A 21,528-nucleotide genomic window follows, 5' to 3' on the forward strand; every position below is an offset into this window, starting at 1 on the left:
TTATCTTAAGCCTAGAGAAGATATTATAAGTGGTCAGAATACTAATGTTAGGATTCTGACCTTTCACTTACTATGTGACCTAGGGCAAGATATATAACTTTTTAATGCTTGGGTTTTTTCATTTGTAAAATATTATTTGTAGACTATTAGTGTCTTTCTCATTAAGGAGTTATGAGGCTTAGCTAGGGTTAAACAAGATAAAACTATTTACTTCGTTCTGAAAGTATAAAATAAATTTCTTTAGGAAATAATGTATGCATTGTGATCTATTTAATAAGTTTCACTGTTACTTTATTTGGTTTCCAGGTAATACCAAATAATAATGTGTCTATTTGAATTGCAAAAATCAAGCTGGCTTGAATTAAAGAAGTGTGAAAAACTCCTAGGTTGGCAAAATATGTAACACTTCTATCAATTAAAAATAGCTAAAATGTGTTAAAAAATAATGAAAAGTTCATGCTTTAATTGAACTGGCTTTTTTCAAAAGCCTATATTTTTACGAAGCTTAATAAAACAAAAGTTGAAATGGTGCCCATTATGAAATCTGTGTTAATTGTTATTATTCCCATAAAGTTCAGATGACTAAAAAAATGCATACTACCTGCCTTTCATTTTCTCTGTATTTATTTTTCTGCATATATTCACCGTGGCAAACAGAGCATTTACTAAACTGAAAACTTCCTTTAAACACACTAGAAACTTTTGACACAAGATTGCTAGAATTATAGTGTATTTTTGTGAATTAACAAAACTTCCTTCATTCTTCCCGATTTCAACTGCAAGACTGTTTCTCTACTTATCTCCAATACCGTCATCATCTTAAATATCATTGTGCTGGAAGGCATTGCAATATTAATTAAAAATACAGTCTAATTATTTACCCTAGTTGGTTCATACAAACCTCTTTGGTATAATCAGTGGACTCCCTTAAGGGGTTTCACGGTATTTCGGAGTGAAATAGAAAGGTTTGTTACTGACTTGCACTTGGCTCATGAGTGTAATTAAGTCTAACCTACAATTCACCTTTAGGTCACTAGATCAAATACAACTTATCTGGGCAATGTCCAAAGGTATGTGCTGATGTTGACTGAGTGCTGACAGGCGGCATACATAAATGAATGGAACTTTTAATTTACCTCCAGGCATCTCGGAGAACATTCCGGGTGTTTCACGGAGTCAGAGGGAAAGCAGAGGGCAGCCAAATAGGTCCTTCATTTTAGACAGTCCCCAGGACAAAGCAGCACAAACCAAGCTGAAAGAGCTGCTCAGATGGCTGAAGGTGTTTGGCGACAACCTCTTCCCACTTCTGGCCTTGGTGCTAATCTAAAGTTGCAGGACAACCTTTTCTAGCTGTTGGTGTTTTGCTACGAAGCCTCCTGGATGTGCCTGGGGCTCAGTCATCGGAGAGATTGCCTTCTCAAGTAAAGCAGTGAAGTGTTTCCAGGCCCAGCACAGTGCTCAGATCCAGGCTTCAAAACTATGTCCTTGGGCTCATCTGGCATAACAAGAGTTCAATTGATTTCTCAAGGAGACTCAAAGGGTCCATTTGTCTTTCTCACAGATGTGTTTAAGAAAGAGTGACAGTAAGGCCGGGTGCAGTGGCTCAGGCCTGTAATTCCAGAACTTTGTAAGGCTGAGGTGGGTGGATTGCTTGAGCCCCACAGTTTGAGACCAGCCTAGACAACAGAGTGGAACCCCATCTCTAATATACACACACACACACACACACACAAAAAAAAAATGTAATTTGTATATATAATTATAATATATTATATATTTAATATATATAATAAATATAATGGCAGCATGTGCCTGTAGTCCTAGCTACTCAAGAACCTGAGGTGGGAGGATCACTTGAACCTGGAAGGTGGAGGTTGCAGTGAGCCGAGATCAAGCCACTGCACTCTAGCCTGGGCAACTGAGCAAGACCCTGTCTCAAACAAAAAATAAATAAATAAATAAAGGAATAAAATGTTCTTGACTCCCATTTTAAGACAAAAATCAGTGTCTGAAACCACTCAGTTTGAAACATTGAATTGCCTGGCCTAAGGAAGAAGAGAAATTCATAAGCAGCCCCATAAGGTCGTAAGAGCTTGGAAAATGGAAATCAGTGGTAAAAATACTTCTGAATATTGAAATTGATTAGAAATTATAGTGGCTCGGGCCAGGCATGGTGTCTTATGCCTGTAATCTCAGCACTTTGGGAGGCTGAGGTGGGCAGATCACTTGAGGCCAGGAATTCGAGACCAGCCTGGCCAACATGGCAGAACCCTGTCTCTACTAAAAATACAAAAATTAGCTGGGCATGGTGATGCACGCCTGTAATCCCAGCTACTTGGGAGGCTGAGGCACAAGAATTGAACCTGGGAGGCAGAGGTTGCAGTGAGCAGAGATGATGCCACTATACTCAAGCCTGGGCGACAGAGCAAGACTCTGTTTTAACAAAAACAAAAAGAAATTACAGTGGCTGAACTGTAAATTTCTTGGTGGATATTGTGGGAAATGAGAAGAAAATGGTAGTTTAGGCAACATATGGAAGGCTTTGAATATCTCGAGTGTTTTTTTGTTTTTTGTTTTTTTAAATATCCAAAGCCAGTGGTGTCGTTTTACCTGCATAAGCAACTCAACAGAAAGATTTCAATTAATCTAGAATTGAGTGGGAATAGGTATTTTGTATTATTTTTCCTAATTGAATTGAACCTAAAATTTTGGCTAAGAATTCCAGGTAGAAATGGACTAATTATGTTTCATAATTCAACAGGTGTTTGCAGTCAGAAAGGTAAATCAAGATGCTGTAGGTTTACGTGAGGAAGATAGTAGATGGTGTCTCCCTTGGGGTGATCTGTGAAGAGGAAAAAGAATAAAGCAACCAGAGATTGTGGCCTTTGGGTTTCTGCCTGCTGAGAAATGACAAATAGAATCCCCGCCAGCTGGAAGCTCTGATTCACAGACACAGGAGAGGTCATGTGAGATATAAAGTCAAACAGAAAGGGCTACATGTATAGTTGCTAAGTTTTATTTTAAAACTTGTTAATCTTGATATTGGGGGATAGAACTGGACTTCGGTGGAATCTGCTAGAAAGCATTCTAAAACAAATCACATCTGTTCCTGTGAATAAGCTGTCCATCCACCCATTCACTTAAAATAGTTATTGAGCTCCTACTATGTGCTAGTTATGAGATAAACAAAAGCAGACAGCCCCTGACCTCATGGAGCTTACAGTCAAATGAAGTGCCCAAGGACTTGCTATACAGTGGGAATGTGAGCAGAATGTGAGGTGCAGAGAAGAGGTGGTCAATGGCCAGACCATACAGGCCCTTGGAGGCCGGGGAAAATATTTTATTTTTAATATTAGAGGAAAGGAGGACCCATTGACTACTTAAAATTTTTTTTCTTTTCGTTGTATTCTGAAATGGAGTCTCGCTCTGCTGCTCAGGCTGGACTGCAGTGGTGCGATCTCAGCTCACTGCAACCTCCACCTCCTGGGTTCAAGTGATTCTCCTGCCACAGTCTCCCAAGTAGCTGGGACTATAGGCTTATGCTAGCATGCCCTGCTAATTGTATTTTTTTTTAGTAAAGGGAGAGTTTACTACGTTGGCCAGGCTGGTTTCGAACTCCTGACCTCAAGTGATCTGCCTCCCTTGGCCTCCCACATTGAAAACTTTTAAGTAGGGAAATCATATGATCAGGCAGACTAGTTTCTAGGTTTTTTGTTTGTTTGTTTGTTCGTTTGTTTTCCTCCTGCATCTTCATGGGATTTTTTTGGATGCCCAGTTTCTCCCTGCTGACCACGTAGATGCAGTTTTCTAATGACCTCAGAAAATTGACTAGGGTATGAAAGCTGTTGTGTTGATGAACTGCAGAAATGGAAAAGGATGAAGAGACCACATTTTTCAGTTTAGTTCGGACCCTCACCACCTTCCACTGTATCGCACCGTAGTTTCATTAGTTGGCCGGGGTCTGATGCTTGTCTTTCCTGCCAGACAAATTTTCTCAAACAATTGCTCATGGCATGGTCCTATCCAGAACTTCCACCAGGGCCCTAGGGCCACAGTGCCAGACCACCTTACCGGAGCAACTCAGGTCATCCATGGAATGGTTCCTGTTGGTCTTCTATATGTTATTGGCCATAAAGTTTGCAAAACATCACTTCTTAAACTCATTCAATGGATTGTCAGTTTAATGAGATGTTTACAGTTTCCCCATTAAAAAAAAAATTGGCTGAGTTTGATAGCTTACACCTGTAATCCCAGCACTTTGGGAGGCCAAGGCAGGTGGATCACATAAGGTCAGGGGTTTGAGACCAGCTTGGCCAACATGGTGAAACCTTGTCTTTACTAAAAAATATATAAAAAATTAGGTGGACATGGTGGTGCGTGCCTGTAGTCCCAACTACTCAGGAGACTGAAGCACAAGAATCACTCGAACCTGGGAGGCGGAGGTTACAGTGAGCCAAGATCATGCCACTGCACTCCAGCCTGGACGACAGAACGAGACTTCATCTCAAAAAAAAAAAAAAAAAAAAAAAAAAAAGGCAGGGGAGTCTATTAGTCAAATACATCAGGAAAACAAACCCGAAGTATAATATCCTCACTCTTCATGAGGCACTTAATGTACTTAGCCTCACTAAAGGCTCCAAGAAGTCCTGCAAAAATGTGATGAACTCAACACTTCCCAAGCATGATCAGTGTTAAACCCTTTTCTGCACCTAATCATGGTTACTTGGTTGAACAGTTTAGAAAACACTGCCCCAGTTCCCAGTTTATCCTCTTTGAACTTCTCTTGCTATGGCTCTGTTTATGCTGTTTCTCCCTTTTGAATGCCCAGTTTGGATGGCCTTTTGGATTCTCCCTTTGGGAAAAATCATCATTATCCCTGCTATCTTTCCAAGCTCATCCAACTGAGATGTCACCTCCTTTATGAAGCCCACTCTGATGATTCTAACTCAGATTGACATAGTTTTTCCTCTAACTCTTGAGGCACTTTTTTAGCTGGGCTATTTGGTGTTCGTTTACTACTACTTTATATTGTTCCTTTTACCATTTATGTTTATAATGGCATTCTTTTCATCTTTACTATGCGAAAACCAGCTTTAAAGTTTCTTGAAGGGATTGATGGTTCTAATTTTCAGGTTGGAAGGCAAAATCATGAAGAAATATGAGCTTTGGATCAAGACGGTTATTTCAGTCACATTTTGGTTAACCAGCTGCATGACTTTGGGCAAATTACCCAACTTCACTAAGCTTTAGCTTTCTTTTATCTGTAAAATGGGGACAATGAACTCTCCACCTCTTAGAGGTGTTGTGAAGAGTAAATGAGACTATGTACAGTGTCTGACACATTGTAAGCAATCCATACATGTCAGATGCTGTCATTATTGTTATTATCACATCAGTGACTAAGACTGTTACGAAAAAGGTCCCTTTTTTTGTTATAGTGACTGTACATGCCCAATATTCTGGGCAATCAAAATTCCTCAATATTCTGAATATTTTGGCATCCAAAGAGGCTCCCTCACTCTTTGCAAAGGCAGAGAGAGGTATGTTAGATATATTCATTGTCTAGCAAAGAATGGTCTTCATCCCAGAGACAGAGAGCCTGTTGCTGTGACTGCCACATTCACTGGATATTCTGGTCCATCCAGACTGTAATAGTGAATTTCACGTGCAAACACATAGTCCAGAGCATTCTGACTTCTGGTTCAATATAAGTGCTGTGTCTTTTTTTTTTTTTTCTTTTTCTGGCGACAGAGTCTCGCTCTGGAGTGCAGTGGTGTGATCCTGGCTCACTGCAACCTCCACCTCCTGGGTTCAAGCGATTCTCCTGCCTTAGCCTCCCGAGTTTCTGGAATTACAGGCATGCACCACCATGGCCAGCTAATTTTTAAAAATCGTTTTAATTTTTTTAGTAGAGACAGGGTTTTACCATGTTGTCCAGGCTGGTCTTGAACTCCTGGCCTTAAGTGATCTGCCTGCCTTAGCCTCCCAAAGTGCTGGAATTACAGGCATGAGTCACCACACCTGGCCAAGTGCTGTGTCTTGCATTAAGACGTACTTGGTCCCTCCCTGTGGCTGGCTTGTCCACCTGGTATACCTGACCTGGACATCAGGGTACTTGTAGGTGTAAGTCAGTGACTGGGCAGATTCAGCCCTTTAGTTGATTTAGGTTAAATTTCGCTTGAATCCACGTGATTGTTTACAATAAAATAGTTCAGCAAAATAAAATGTCAAGAGTCCTTTTATATTTTGCATGATAAATATATACAAATCAAGGAAAAAGAACTTCTGTTTATTCACTAAATGTTTATTGAGTGACTACTATTTACTGGGCACAGTTATATGGCCGTTGTTATACAACAGTGTACAAAACACAGACATCCCTGTTGTAATGGAGCCGAATTCTGATGGGAGAAGAAAGAAATCAAACAAGGGAATGAACTAATATATTACATACCAAAAGGTGGTAAGTGCTATGAAAAAATTAAAGCAGGACATGGAAGACAGAGAGTTGGGAAGGTCAGGGAAATCCTTTCTGTTACAATGACATATGAGCACAGGCGTGAAGGAGAATCTGGGAAGTACGTGGGCTAAGGAAATTCTCAAAAGGTAAAGGATCATGTCACCTGAGAGGCAAGAGAAGGAAGCTGAGATAAAGAAAAAGAGTGGTTTGAAGCTAGCTAAAAAACATGCCAGATTTTCTGGCCAAGTCAACAAGTCTTTTTGCAAAGGAATTCAAAAGCCATTGGTGGGCTTGAAGGAGAGGCACTACATTTGTGTTTTTGGAAGATTACTCTGGCAGTTCCAGGTGGAGAATGGGTTGAGGAGAGTGAAGTAGATCCAGAGGAAGAGGAAGAGGGAGGAGCTCAGGTGACTGATGGGTACTGTCATTTCCAGGCTGGCCACGCTGGAAGAGGAGTAGGCTTGCTGAGAAAGACGATCACTTAGGTCAGTTCTGGAAGGACAACATTGGGGCAGTCCGAGAGAGAGTCTCTCCAGTGCAGATGGGAGCAGTCAGTTGAAGTAGAACCTCCCTGGAGAGGTTTTTGTTTGTTTGTTTGTTTGTTTTGACAGAGTTTCTTTCTTGTTACCCAGGCTGGCATGCAATGGCACGATCTCAGCTTACTGCAACCTTCACTTCCGGGGTTCAAGTGATTCTCCTGCCTTCGCCTCCCGAGTAGCTGGGATTACAGGTGTGGGCCACCACGCCCGGGCCCCTGGAGAGGTTTTAAAGCTGGTGGCTTCTGGATGGTGACTGGGGCCATAATGGGAGGGCATGGCATTATCAGGGAGCACCTTAGAGTGAAAAAGAAGATGACCGAAAATAGAGACGTAGGAAGGCTGAAGATCTAAGACCTGAAGGAAGAGCCAGAAAGGAGGCCAGAAGACACCCTGGAGCCTGTGAAAACCTGGAGGCTGCCCACCGGATAGCATGATGATCAAGACTACAGGTTCTGGTGTCCAACCCACCTGGCTTTGAATCCTGATTTCCCCACTAAAACTGACATGACTTTCGGTACTAAGTCTTGCAGGGTGATTGGGAGGGATTACATGTACCATGTTTAAAATCTTTAGCACTTTGTCTGGCTTGTAGTAGGTGCTCAGTAAAGTGGTACGTGTGGAAAGGGATATGGAGAGGCACATGGATGGAAATGGAGATGGAGACAGAGACGGAGGTATTCTCTAAAAATGTTCAACTCGAAGTCCTTGGCAGCATTAACAGAAGGAGTGGCAGCATCTCAGCTAGCATGCCAGACTAGGATCTGCTGTAACTCTACACAGCCCAGAGCCTGTCATGCCCTTGGGTAATGTAATGAAAGGTGTTTTCCTCTCTTCAGAACAGGTGCTCAACTGATACAATTTAGAGTCTCAAATTCCAGAGCTTAATTGTTTGTTCTACATACAAGTTAGCCATGCTCAGAACACCTGTGGACTAAGTTCTTTTGATGCACCAAAGCCTGTCTTTTATTAAGCCCTTTGCGCGCAGTCAAAATAAGACCAAATGTCCATGTGTCGCTGCATAACCATGTGGACATGAAACAAGCCAGCCAGCGTGAGGACTGCACAGTAAGTGCTTAAAATAGCAAGTGAATCCTTAGGCTCTGGAAAATATGGTTACATGATTAATGTAACCAGAGTTAGAGATGAAATAACATTAAATATTTTATATATATAGAAACTTGCCTACACACACATAAAATTCCCTATTAGTTGTACTTGAGGTTTAGTCATGTTGAATCGATAAAAAATGATTTAGAGTGGATGGTTTTCAAAAGCTGGTTGCGCTTTCAGTCTCCCATAAAGAAGTTAAAATTAATTTTAATATGTTGATGGTGCTTATTGATGATAATATTCATAATAAATATCCATCGGAAAAATTCTCCGGCACATCTATGTGACAGAGAGGTCAAGAATGTTAATGACGATCAGGACTACAAAATGCAATCCAGTCAATTACTTTAATTAAATCTAAAACTACTTTATGTCTTCTCATTTATGGAGTAAACTGATAGTGGAGAAAAGGGCACCATCTTTATCTGGCTCATTGTAGAGTCCAAAGATGCGGTCTCAGATTGTGTTTTAACATTTGTAGCTCTGATATCCTTGTGGAATATTTAAAGTAATTATGGGTCTTATGAGTAATGCTCCTGCTTCTATAAGAAGAAGAAAAGGTGGAGATTTCCCTTTGAATGCCGTTTTGTAGAAGCAGAGCTTTCTCTTCACAGACACTAATCTTGTATTTACAGACTGGGTTATATTTGGTAGAGCCAACATTCCAGGGTAAATGGTAGAAACGTCTACATTTCAGTGAATCCTTTTTAATTATATTGTTTGGGATCAGAAGAAAAAGAACACAGCTGTCTGAAGTTCTCCCTACCACAGAGGTTCAAGTGCTTATAACCCAGTCATCACAGCCATGCAAAATGCCTTTTTATTAATTGTGGTGTCATACAAAAGTTGGCATCACCTATGTGTTTAGGTTATTAAACTGGGAGAATAGAAAGGTGAGTATTTTAGAAAATGAATCAATTAATGAATGAGCAATTCATTCAGTTTTTCCATGAATATTAATAGCATGTAGTGACTATTGTGTGTCATGTAATGTTATGGGCATCTGAACACAGCTGTAAACCACACAGACAAAATCCAGTCTGAACCTTAAGGGATTCACATTTTTGCTTGAAGGAAATGAGGAAACAACAAAAAAAGTAAACCGAGTTATATCAGATAAGGCAAAAACTATACCAAAAACCCCCCAAACGAACACCAAAGCAGGATGATGGTAGGTTGACCAGCTTTTCCTAGTTTGCCCAGGGCTGCCCTGGTGTTAGCACAGAAAATCTTGTGTCTCAGGTAAGCCCTCAGTCCCAGGCAAACTGGGATGATTGGCCATCTTAGTAATGGGAAAGAGAGCAACTAAATGAGAATTTATTTTGGATGAGTGGTCAGGGAAGGCTTCTCTGGGGAGGTGATACTTGAGTTGGGATAATAGCAATGCAGGATCCAGAGCAGTGACTCACACCAGTAATTTCAGCACTTTGGGAGGCTGTAGTGGGAAGATCACTTGAGCTCACGAGTTTGAGATCAGCCTGGGCAACTTGGAGAAACCTTGTCTCTACCAAAAAAAAAAAATAATAATAATCAGGCATGGTTGTTACTGGGGAGGCTAAGGTTGGTAGATCCCCTGAGCCTGGAGAGGTCAAGGCTGCAGTGAGATGTGATAGCACCAAAGTGCTCCAGCCTGGGTGACAGCGTAAAACCCTGTCTCAAATAAATAAATGGAGCAATACAAAGGAGCTCCCTTCATATACCTGCAGATCCCTCAGGATGAGGTACATCTCCTGGTGGTCTTTCAAAAGAAGGGATTCATGCTTTGAGAAGAAGAATAAACATTTATGGAAAGTTATCTGTGAGCCAAACAGTGCAAATATGTTATCTCATTTAATTCCTATAGCCCCAAGTGGTAGGTAGGCTTTATTATTTCCATTTTACATGTTAGACATTAAGTCATAAACAATGTCTGAAGTCTTGAGGCTAATAGAAAATGGCAATAAGATCTTTCTCTGCTTGAATTCAAAGCCCACAGGAGGTAGTGTGAAAAGTGAGTTTTTGGGAAGAAAAACCACTTTCTGCTTGGAGAAGAGATGAAAATGGATTTTTCATTTATGGAGCTCAGGCTCTTGCTATACAGCCCATGAAACCTCCTCTAAACAGGACTGGCTTGGACATTATCCTTTAACTACTCTAGATCTGACAGCCACGGGGCTAAGCAGCCACTCTAAGATACCTCTTGAACTCAGGACTGCTTGTGGAAATAGAAAAGACTATGATGATGGGAACTGGAGTTTCTGCAAATCACAGGTAAGAGGGAAGGAATATAAATTTTTATCATTACTATGGTCCTACTTTATCTCTGGGTTAGTGCTGCATATGGATGAATGAGAGGCATGTATCTTTGTCTTATAATTTAGCTTTTGGGATGTGTGTGTTCTTTAAATCTTCTTAGAGAAGACCTCATGTATCATGTCTTTGGATTTTCCATTTCAGCTAACACAGATGCTTGCATGTAGAATGAAATTCATAAATATTTGTTGAAATTCAAATATTTGGAGGATCAGCATTGGCATACTGATGAAGTTAAGGTTTTGCTTTTAAAGTGATTTTTTTTTTTTTTTTTTTTTGAGACGGAGTCTCGCTCTGTCGCCCAGGCTGGAGTGCAGTGGCGCGATCTCGGCTCACTGCAAGCTCCGCCTCCCGGGTTCACGCCATTCTCCTGCCTCAGCCTCCTGAGTAGCTGGGACTACAGGCGCCCGCCACCGCGCCCGGCTAATTTTTTGTATTTTTAGTAGAGACGGGGTTTCACCGTGGTCTCGATCTCCTGACCTTGTGATCCGCCCACCTCGGCCTCCCAAAGTGCTGGCATTACAGGCATGAGCCACCGCGCCCGGCCTAAAGTGATTTTTATAAGAGAATCTCTGAGGTGACTCACTCCTGGGTTTGATTAACAACTATTTTGGACTTTGAAAAAAAAATCCCTTGCCATAGTTACATATATATATAGTTATATATATAATATATAGCTATATATATAGTTATATATATAATATATAGCTATATATATAGTTATATATATGTGTGTGTGTATATTTATGTGTGTGTGTATATGTGTGTGTGTGTGTGTGTATATATATATATAAAATTGATTATTCTTTAAAAGGCAAGGTCTCACTCTGTTGCCCAGGCTGGAGTGCCATGGTGTGATCACGGTGCTCATTGTAACTTTAAACTCCTAGGTTCAGGTGATCCTCCTGGCTTAGCCTCCGAAGTAGCTGGGACTACAGGTGTGCACCACCATACCTGGCTAATTAAAAAAAGTTTTTTTGTAAAGACGAAGCTCTCACTTTGTTACCCAGGCTGGTCTCAAACTCCTGGCCTCAAGCACTTGGATTACAGATGTGAACCATTGTGCCCAGTATCATAGTTATATTTTGACCCAACTCATGCCATGATGACAAACTCTGAAGGTATAAGCTTATTTAGCTTAAAATACAAAGACGTGAAAAAGCACTTTCGGAATGATAGAATGAGGACATTTTTAAAAAAACACCACTTCCTTATAAAAGCAATAAGAGCACTGGAAAAATAGCTAAAAGCAACTTTTTCAGAACTCTGAAAATTAATCAAAGGTTTTCAGTAATCTGAAGAGTGTTGATTCAAGAAAGGTAGCTGAATCTTGGTAAGAATAATAAGTGTTGTGATGTTTTAACTTGCCCTAGTCCCATTCCACCTCTCTCCAGTTCTGTAGTAACATTGAAAACTAACAGCCTCATAAATATGGTAGCCCTGAAAGTAAGCAGCCTAGCAACTACTGAAGGGGAGAAGTTCCATCTCCAGAAAACTGCCACTGTTTGACCTGTTTCAGTTTGTCTTTGATATGACTCAGACTTAACTCTGTACAAATAGCCTTTTGCTAAACTATTTGTTGAAAACAGTCAATGGCAATTATTTAATGTGGCAGCTACCTGAGGTGATATTAACAGACGAGGCTACCAAGAGGCTGAGCAAAACATTTAAAAAGGAAAAACTAAAGAATGGTATGACCATAGAAGGGTTTGAAAAGCTCCAACATATTCCCAGGAATCTGGAATTCCACATGCAAGTTCAGGGCTATGCACCTGCTCCAGAAAAATCTGAGGAGATTCTGAGCACTCATCTGTGACTGACCTAAAGGTTCTGTGTAAGCAGGAAGTGAAGGCAGAGGCAGAATTCTCAATGACCTGACTAAGCATTGTAGATGCCCTTCCTCTTCCAGAACTTCTTACCGAAGCCTAGGGGACTCATTGTTTCATGTCATTTAAGAAAATCTCTGGGCTGGGTATGGTGGCTCATGACTACAATCCTACCTTTTGGGAGGCCAAGGCAGGAGGATCACTTGAGCTTAGGACTGTGAGATGAGCCTGGACAACTTGGTGAGATCCTGTGTCTTTAAAAAAAAAAAAAATGCTGGGTGTGGTGGTATGCCCCTATGATCCCATCTACTTGGAAGGCTAGGCAGGAGGATCACCTGAGCCCAGGAAGTTGAGGTTGATGTGAACTGTATTTGTACCTTGTCTCAAAAAAAAAAGAAAAGAAAAGAAAAAGAAAAAAAACCCCTCTGTCTAAGCATTAGCTAAGCACAGAGTTTCTAAACGGAGACTTTAGTGGCTATACATGACAAAGAATACAAATGTTACAGAATTAGTTTGGAAAAGTCACTGAACAAACAGCAGCAACAACAATAAACTTCAACAATAACAAACCTTGAAAGAATCTTCTTTCCAGAGTAGCCACATTATATAATTATATATATTTTTTATAATTTTATTTTATATTTATATTTTATATTATATATATGTCCAGTTTTCAATAAATATGTATGAGATACACAAGGAAACAGGAAAAAGTAAAGTAAATAAAAATAGTACTTGAAGAAGTCCAGATGTTGGAATTACTATGCAAAAACTTTAAGTCAGCTACTATGAATAATTTTAAAAAAGGAAAGAAAAACATATTTAGAGAACTAAATGAAAGCATGAAAATAATACTTCACCAAATAGAGAATTTCAATGAATAGATAGAAATTATCAAAAAGAAAAATAGAAATCTAAAATCAAAAAATACAATAATTGAAATAAAAATTTGCTAGAGTTGCCCAACAGCAGATGCTAACCGACAGAAGAAAGAATCAGTGATCCTAAAGATAGTTCAACTGAGATTATCTAGTATCAGGAAGAAAAAGGAAAAAGAAATGAATAAAAATGAATCTATGGGACACTATCTAGTGTACTAAAATATATGCAATAATCACAGAAGAGGAGAGAAGAAAGGTTGAAAGTATATTTGAGAAAATAATGGCTGAAAACTTCCCAAACTTGATAAAAAACGTGAACTTGTACATTTAAAAATTTTAAAAACTCCAAGTAAAATTAACACAAATTGATCCACACCTGGATACATTATAAACTATCAAGACAGAGAAAATCTTGAAAGCAACAGAAGAATCATAGAGTCCACAGTAAGATTTAACAATTGACTTCTGATAAAAACCCATGAATATCAAAAGGCTACCGTTTACATATTCAAAAGGATGATAGAAGACTATTCATCAAGACTTCTATATTAAATGAAACTTTTCTCCAAATATAAAGGGTAAATAAAATCATTTCCAGAGTAGGAAAAACTGAAAAATTGCTACTAGCAGACCTGCCCTACAAGAACTACTAAAGAGAGAGTCCTTCAGGCTGAAATGAAAGGACATTAGAGAGTAACTGGTAAATGTACTACATAAGTAAATAAAAAATATAGTACAAATGTATTTTGTTTGTAAATCCTTTATTCTTTTATTTAAATACCTACTTCCTAAAGCAAGAATTATAAAACTGTGTCTGTGGGCTTACACTGTGTAAAGATACAAGTTAATTGACAAAATTGCACAAAGGAGAAAGAAGAAATGGAGCTATATCAAAACAAAATTTTAGTACTATTAAAATTAAGTTGGTAATAATTTGAACTAGATTGTTCTGAATTGGGATGTTGATCATAATATATGGGGCAACGACCAAGAAAATTTAAAAAATGGTAAAACAAGCAGCAAGGATATTAAAACAATATACTACGCAATATGTATAAAATAAGGCAATAATGGATGAAGAGAGGAATCAAATATGGTATAAGATATATAGAAAACAAATAGCAAAGTGGGAGATATAAACTTACCTTATTTGTAATTACTTAATAGAAATGGATTAACCACTCCAGTAAAAATACAGAGATTGGCAAAATGGACAAAAAACATAATCCAGCTCTATGCTGTCTACAAGAGACACACTTTAGATTCAAAGACACTAATTCATTGAAAGTTAAGGGATGGAAACAAACTAGGCAAACAGTAACCAAAGGAGAACTGGAGTGGCTTTCTTGAAGAGAAATAGACTTCAAGACAAAAATTGTTACTAAAGACAAAGATAGACATTTTATAATAATAAAAGGGTCAATCCATCTGAAAGACTTTAAAATTAAAACATATATGTACCCAGCCTGACAAGAGAGAAATAAAACTCTCTTTGAAGATGACATTATCTTGTTCACAGAAAATCTCAAGGAATTTATTAAAAATTCATTAGTGCTAATAGTTGAGTTTAGCAAGGTTGCAGAATACAGGATCAATATATCAGTATGTAATAAAATCAATAAATTCTGTTTTTATACACTAGCAATGAACAAGTTGAAAATGAAATTAAGACAACAATTCTATTTTAACAGTATCAAAAAGAATAAAATATTTATGAATAAATTTAACAAAGAAGAGCAAAATGTTTACACTAACAACTGCCCAACATTTTTGAAAGAAATTTTAAAAGACCTAAATAATTGGCAAAATATCCCATGTTCATGATTTGGAAGACTTGATATAGTTCAGATGGCAATACTTCCCTAAATGGTCCACAGATTGAAGACATTCCCTTTCAAAATCTTAGTTGCTTCCCCCTCTGCATTAAATAACTAGTTGGTCCTAAAATTTAAATAGAAATTCAAGGGATCGAGAATAGACAAAACAAAAACCCTTGAAAAAGAACAAAATTTAAATAGAAGTTCAAGGGATCGAGAATAGACAAAACAAAAAACCTTGAAAAAGAACAAAATTAGGGGACTAACATTTCTCAACTTGAAAATTTAGGTACAGTAATTAAGATAGTGTGGTTCTGGCATAAGGATAGAAATTTAGATCAATGGAACAAAATGGAAGGTTCAGAAATAACCCTTACATGTTCAGTGAATTAATTTTTGACTAGGGTGGCAAGTCAATGGAGGAAAGAATAATCCCCCAATATGATGCCAGAACAATTGGAAATCCACTTGCAAGAGTAAATTTAGACACTCTATCCTGCATCATATCCAAAAATTACCTCAAAATGGATCATAGACCTAAGAACGAGCCACTGTGCCTGGCCTAATTTGACTTTATTAAGGATAACAAAAAAGCTGCAGTGCTTTAGAACACCACCAAAAAGGTAAAAACAGATTGGCATGTGGTTCATGCCTGTAATCCCAGCACTTAGGTAGGCTGAGGAGGGCTGACTGCTTGAGCCCAGGAGTTGGAGACCATGGGCAACATGGCGAAACGCCCTCTCTGCAAAAATAAATAAATAAATAAATAAAAATAAAAAAATTAGCTAGGCACGGTGGTGTGCACCTGTTGTCCCAGCTACCTGGGAGGCTGAGGTGGAAGTATCAGCTGAGGCTGCAGTGAGCTGTGATCACAAGATGCATTTCAGCCTGGGTGACAGAGTGAGACCCTAGTTCGAAAAAAAAGAAAGGAAAACACAAGCCAGTGAATGTGACAGAATATTTTCAAGTCGTATATCTAAGAAGAGACTTGTATCAAGCACTTTGTATAAAGTGCTCTTACAACTGAATAACAGGCCAGATGCGGTGGCTCACGCCTGTTTTCCAGCACCTTGGGAGGCCAAGGTGGGAGGATCACCTGAGTTTGGGAGTTCGAGACCAGCCTGACCATCATGGAAAAAACCTCGCCTCTACTAAAAATACAAAATTAGCCAGGTGTGGTGGTGTGTGGCTGTAATCCCAGCTACTCGGGAGGATGAGGCAGGAGAATAGCTTGAACCCAGGAGGCGGAGGTTGTGGTGAGCTGAGATTGTGCCATTGCACTCCAGCCTGGGCGACAAGAGCTAAACTCTATCTCAAAAACAAACAAAAAACAAAAAAACCCTGAATAATAAAAAGACAAATATGTAATTAAAAATGGGCAAAGGATTTGAATAAGCATTTTTTTCTGAAGAAGATATACAGGTGGGCAAAAGTACATGAAAAGATGGTCAATATCATTAGTCTCTAGGAAAATGCAAATCAAAACCACAATGAGACTCCTGACACACCCATTAGAATGGCTGAAATTTAAAAAGACAGACAATAACAAGTGTTGGTGAGCATGCAGAGGAATTGGAACCCTCATATATTATTGGTGGAATGGTGAAATGCTACAACCTCTATAGAAAACAGTTTGGTTGTTTCTCAAAATGTTAAAGATAGAATTACCATATGATCTAGTAATTCCATGATTAGTATAAACCCAGAAGAGTTGAAAACATATGTCCACAGAAAAACTTCTTCAAGAATGGTCTTAGCTGCATTACTCATAATAGTCAAAAAGTGGAAGTTGCCCAGATGTTCATCAACTGATGATTTGAAAAACAAAATGCAATATACCCATACAATGGATATTATTTGGTCATAAAAGTGAATGAAGTACAGAATTAATGCATGCTACGACATAGATAAACCTTGAAAACGTTATGCTGGATGAAAGAAGACAGGCACCAAAACCCCTGCATTGTATGATTCTATTTCTGTGAAATGTCTAATGCAAGCAAGATCATGGAGACAGAAGGTAAATTAGCAGTTGTCAGGAGCAGGGAGAGGGAAGAATAGGGAGTGATTGCTAATGGACATGGGATTTATTTTCGAGGTGTTGAAAATGTTCTGAAATTAGATAGTGGTGATGTTTGTATAACTGTGGATTTACTAAAAACTGCTGAATTGTACACTTTAAGGGGATACATTTTATGATATGCAAATTATATCTCAATGCTGTTATAAAATCTAGTAATATGCTTTGTAGGAAAATGTCTATAAAATAAACATCTTGGTAGATAAGTTTTTATAAGGTAAAAAAACAGAGGCAGGGGTTCATAATACCCACTAATATCTCATTTTCTCGTATCTGTTTTAGATGAGTGTAAGGCCATTTACTGGACTTTTTTCCCAGCTTCAGGTAGGTCTACTCATTTGACTGAATTCTGGCCTATAGGGTAAGAAAAAAATGTCTTGTGAAATTGCTCTGTTGTACCCTTAAAAGAAAATTGCTGGCTCTCTATGTCCTCCTTCCCATTTTAGGCAGGCTGAAGCGTGCACATGAGGGGTTGAGCCATTGTTTTGTTTTTATTTTTGTTTTTTTGAGACAGGGTCTCACTCTGACTCCCCAGGCTGGCATGCTGTGGCAGCCAGCCACTGCAAAAAACTTCAAAATCACATGGGTTGTTCTATAATCAGGATTAGCCTTCTACTTTAATTCTCTGTGTGCTGTTTGTCTTTCTTTCTGAAACAAATTATTCTTTTACAAAATTAAATAATTTTAAATTATTTTTAATGCTAAAAATATTGCACATGCAATGGTGTGCATTCCCCTCCCAGGCTCAAGCAATCCTCCCACCTCAACCTCCCAAAATGATAGGATTACAGGAATGAGCCAAGGTGCCTGGCTGCCATCTTTGAACTGGTCGTTAAGAGCAACAATGTCAGGAGCTGGGATGCTGGGCCACTTGATGAGTGAGCCTACAGAATCACTCTAATGCCAGAGAGAAATACATTCTCTACCAGATATTGGCCATTGTTATTTTTGCCACTTTAAAAGCAGTCAAACCAATCTTCTCACTTATAGAATAACATCTTTGGTGTCATGATATATATTTTTTAAGATTTATTGTTCTTTCCCATGAATCTATGTTCAGATGGTTCCAGATGAAAAACTCTGAGGGTATCAGGACACATATGACCAGTCCTGATCCTCTGAAAGTTTCAAGTAGGAGTTGTCTGCATAAATAGCTAACAGAAAACACAATTTGAAACACAAGAGCGGAGTTTGAAATGGACTTTTGTGGAAGTGTAGTTCAAGTTGAGGGGAGCAAAGGAGTGCTGGAAGAAGACGTACAGGAGGAAGGTGACCTCAGCCACCCCCTGGATGGTTAGGTGGAGAACTTCAGTAGGTGGAAGGGTGTGGCCGGGGGGAACAGAAGAGAGGTGAGTATAGTAGACATTAGCCAAGGTCAGAATATAGCAGAGTGACTGAAGGGGAAACTGGTTGGAGATTATGCTGAGCTCTTCAAGTTGACCGGTGCTGTGAATGTTTGGATTGGAGCTCAGGACAGATGTCCAAGTGAGAAATTTAAGTTTGGGAATCATCTTAAATTCCCACATGGACCACTGGGCATGGTGGCTCCACCTGTAATCCCAGCGCTTTGGGAGGCCAAGGTGGGCAGATCACAAGGTCAGGTGATCGAGACCATCCTGGCTAACACGGTGAAACCCTGTCTCTACTAAAAACACAAAAAATCAGCCAGGCGTGGTGGCAGGCGCCTGTAGTCCCAGCTACTTGGGAGGCTGAGGCAGGAGAATGGCATGAACCTGGGAGGCGGAGCTTGCAGTGAGCTCCGTCTCAAAAAAAAAAAAAAAATCACATGGGTTGTTCTGTCATCAGGAATAGCCTTTTCCTTTAATTCCCTGTGTGCTGTTTGTCTTTCTTTCTAAAACAAATTATTCATTTAAAAATTAATTACGGTGACTCATGCCTGTAATCCCAGCACTTTGGGAGGCTGAGGCGGGCAGATCACGAGGTCAAAAGACTGAGACCATCCTGGCCAACGTGATGAAACCCCGTCTATACTAAAAATTAATAATAATAATAATTTTAAATTATTTTTAATGTTAATAATTTTATAAATACGAAAACAGTGGTAAAAATTTCACTTGTATGTGTTAATTACAAAACAACTCTACTTTATCAGGATACAAAAACACTGTAAGGAAATACACATTGGATGGCCGGGTGTGGTGGCTCACACCTATAATCCTAGCACTTTGGGAGGCCGAGGCAGGAGAATTGCTTGAGCCCAGGAGTTCAAGACCAGCCTGGGTAACATAACAAGACTCTATTTCTACAAAAATCCAAAAATCAGTTGGGCATGGTGGCATGTGCCTGTGGTGCCAGTTGCTCCAGAGGCTGAGATGGGAGGATTGCTTAAGCCCGGTGGGGTGGGGTGGGGTGGGGGATCAAGGGAGCAGTGAGCCATGCTCATACCAGTGCACTCAGCCTGGGTGACAGAACTGGACCCTGTCTCAAAAAATAATACTTATAAATTGGAAAAGGAAATTATGTTGCCTTTACACACCTGCAAATGTTTTTCTAAGGGGTTAGTTGAAAAATTATACTTTGCTTTTCTCCAGGAGTGTTTACTTATAATTATCCCAGTGCCAATTTGGCACCATAATGTGAATACAATACACTACAATATGTTAATACATATAATTTTAAAGGTAAATTAGTTATTATCAAATTGTTTTTATTTTTAAATAATTTTAGAGTTACAGAAAAATTCAAAATAGTACAGAGAAGTCCTATACACTTTTCACCCAGCTTGCCCTTAAGTTAACTTCTTACCCACAGCCATGATTCCAAGGAATTAACTACAATTAAGCATAATACTATTAACTAAACTCCAGACTTTATCAGATTTCACCAGTTTTTCTTCTAATTGTTTTGTGTATGTGTGTGTTCCAGGATCCAGTCACCAATCTAAAATCGCTGGTAGTCTTTAAGTTTTAAAATCCTCCTTAGTCATTTAAAAACGTGGTAGTACAGAACGTCGCTCTAGTCCATCTGAAGCAAAGAAGACTGGAAAGGGAACTATGAAGTGCCCGTTCGAGACCAGGGTTGGTTATTAATAAAACCCTAGACCTATCAAGTGGATGGTTGTGGGAATCAAACATGAAAGCACTCTGAAAATTATCAAGCACTGCACTCTAGTAAGATCATTTATTCATTCATCAATTTTTCAGAAACGATTTCCTGAGCACCAGTCATATCTTAGGCACTAGGTTAGGCACAGGAACCACACAAAAAAAGACGCCAGTTCTTGCTTGCTGGTAATTCTAGCCATGCAAAACTCATCATTAAGTATTTATTGAATGTCTACCACTGGCCCTGTGATACCAATTATTACCTTTCCATTAGAGTGCAATGACTGTTCCATTACAGGCTTGAAAGAGTTAATGTGCTGCAAATGCCTCTGTGCCTGGGGAGTTCTGCACCACCTCTGCCCGGGCTGCAGATGCATTAGGCTCCAAGTATGTATTTTCTTTTCCCTTCTGTTTATGTCTCTGTTTTCTGTGAAGTCTGCTAAACTGCAGCAGTATCTTCCAAGTTCTCTGACAATGTTATAAATTTCATTAAGAAGATGTAGCCTTCTGGGGCAATTAACTCCAAAAGTGGTACAAAGCCATAGCAAGGAGATACTGGCCTGTAGTACTTAGCACTTAGCTCTGAAATTGAGATAAGCCCTATCAACCCGGGGTTGTGTTTAATGTTCGCTGCAGCTTCCATACCACAGCTACAACCTAGCGGTCACCGTGTTAACACTCCCCAATATCTATTACAATTAGTTTTTGATTAAGAGGCCTAACATGGCTTTTGAAGCTTTTTATGTTGTGTCAAATGGCTAGTGATGGAGTGAGATGCACAGACACCTCCCGGTAACAAAGCATATTGTAAAAGGTTTCGAGTGAACTATTTTATCATCCTAATGGAAACCAGATGACTCGAACTCCCCCCTTAATTTCAACTATTTACTGAAGTGTCCTTGTTTTGAATTACTGAAAGATTTATCCTTAAATGACTAGCTCATGCATTAAGAATCGCTAATAACAGAGCCATTTGGAATTTGGGAAAGCTTTTAAAGATGACCGAAGCAATGTTCACAGAGGTTTTATTTTTATTTTATTTTACTTTATTTTTCGTTTGATTTTTAAAGAGCAAGTATCTTTGCTCTTTCCTAGTGTTTAATTATTACTTTTGTTATTTGTTTATGAGGCCTTTCTCAGTTGAGTTATACTGTCTCTGCCAGGGTTTCAGTCAGTAGTCTTGGCCTGTTGTTTAAGAAAGAGGTCACTGGTATTTTGTGAGAGAAACTTTGTTTAGTTATGTAAGATGTAATTCTTTGTGAACTGAAAATATATGCTATTTTTGTAAAGGCCATTCGATGAAACAAAGTACAATTATTTAAAAATTCCTTTGTAGATTAAAAAGCTGAAAATCTGAATTATTTAATATTTTATTACACTTAACATGACCTGTCACATGTAAATGTGATGGAAATGGTATAGAAATATGACTTAACTTGTGAGTGTGAATCATAAGAG

At 39.0% G+C, this 21,528-nt stretch overlaps 1 protein-coding gene across 10 annotated transcripts in view; it reads left to right on the forward strand.

The window, feature by feature from the left end:
- LOC126959365 (uncharacterized) overlaps positions 1-20,614 on the forward strand; it is a 138,524-nt gene extending 117,910 nt beyond the window's left edge. For 8 of the 10 annotated variants that reach the window (XR_007727497.1, XR_007727499.1, XR_007727495.1 and 5 more), the window contains one exon: positions 7,093-8,474. The gene's annotated coding sequence lies outside the window, so the exon portion shown is untranslated. Of the gene's footprint in view, positions 1-7,092; positions 10,588-17,287; positions 17,330-19,891 lie in introns of those variants that run through there. The other 2 variants (XR_007727496.1, XM_050798295.1) reach the window with 2 other exon arrangements.
- The last annotated feature ends 914 nt before the right edge of the window (positions 20,615-21,528 follow it).

This window comes from Macaca thibetana, chromosome 7 (assembly GCF_024542745.1).
Source record: "Macaca thibetana thibetana isolate TM-01 chromosome 7, ASM2454274v1, whole genome shotgun sequence".
In the NCBI taxonomy this organism is placed as follows: domain Eukaryota; kingdom Metazoa; phylum Chordata; class Mammalia; order Primates; family Cercopithecidae; genus Macaca; species Macaca thibetana.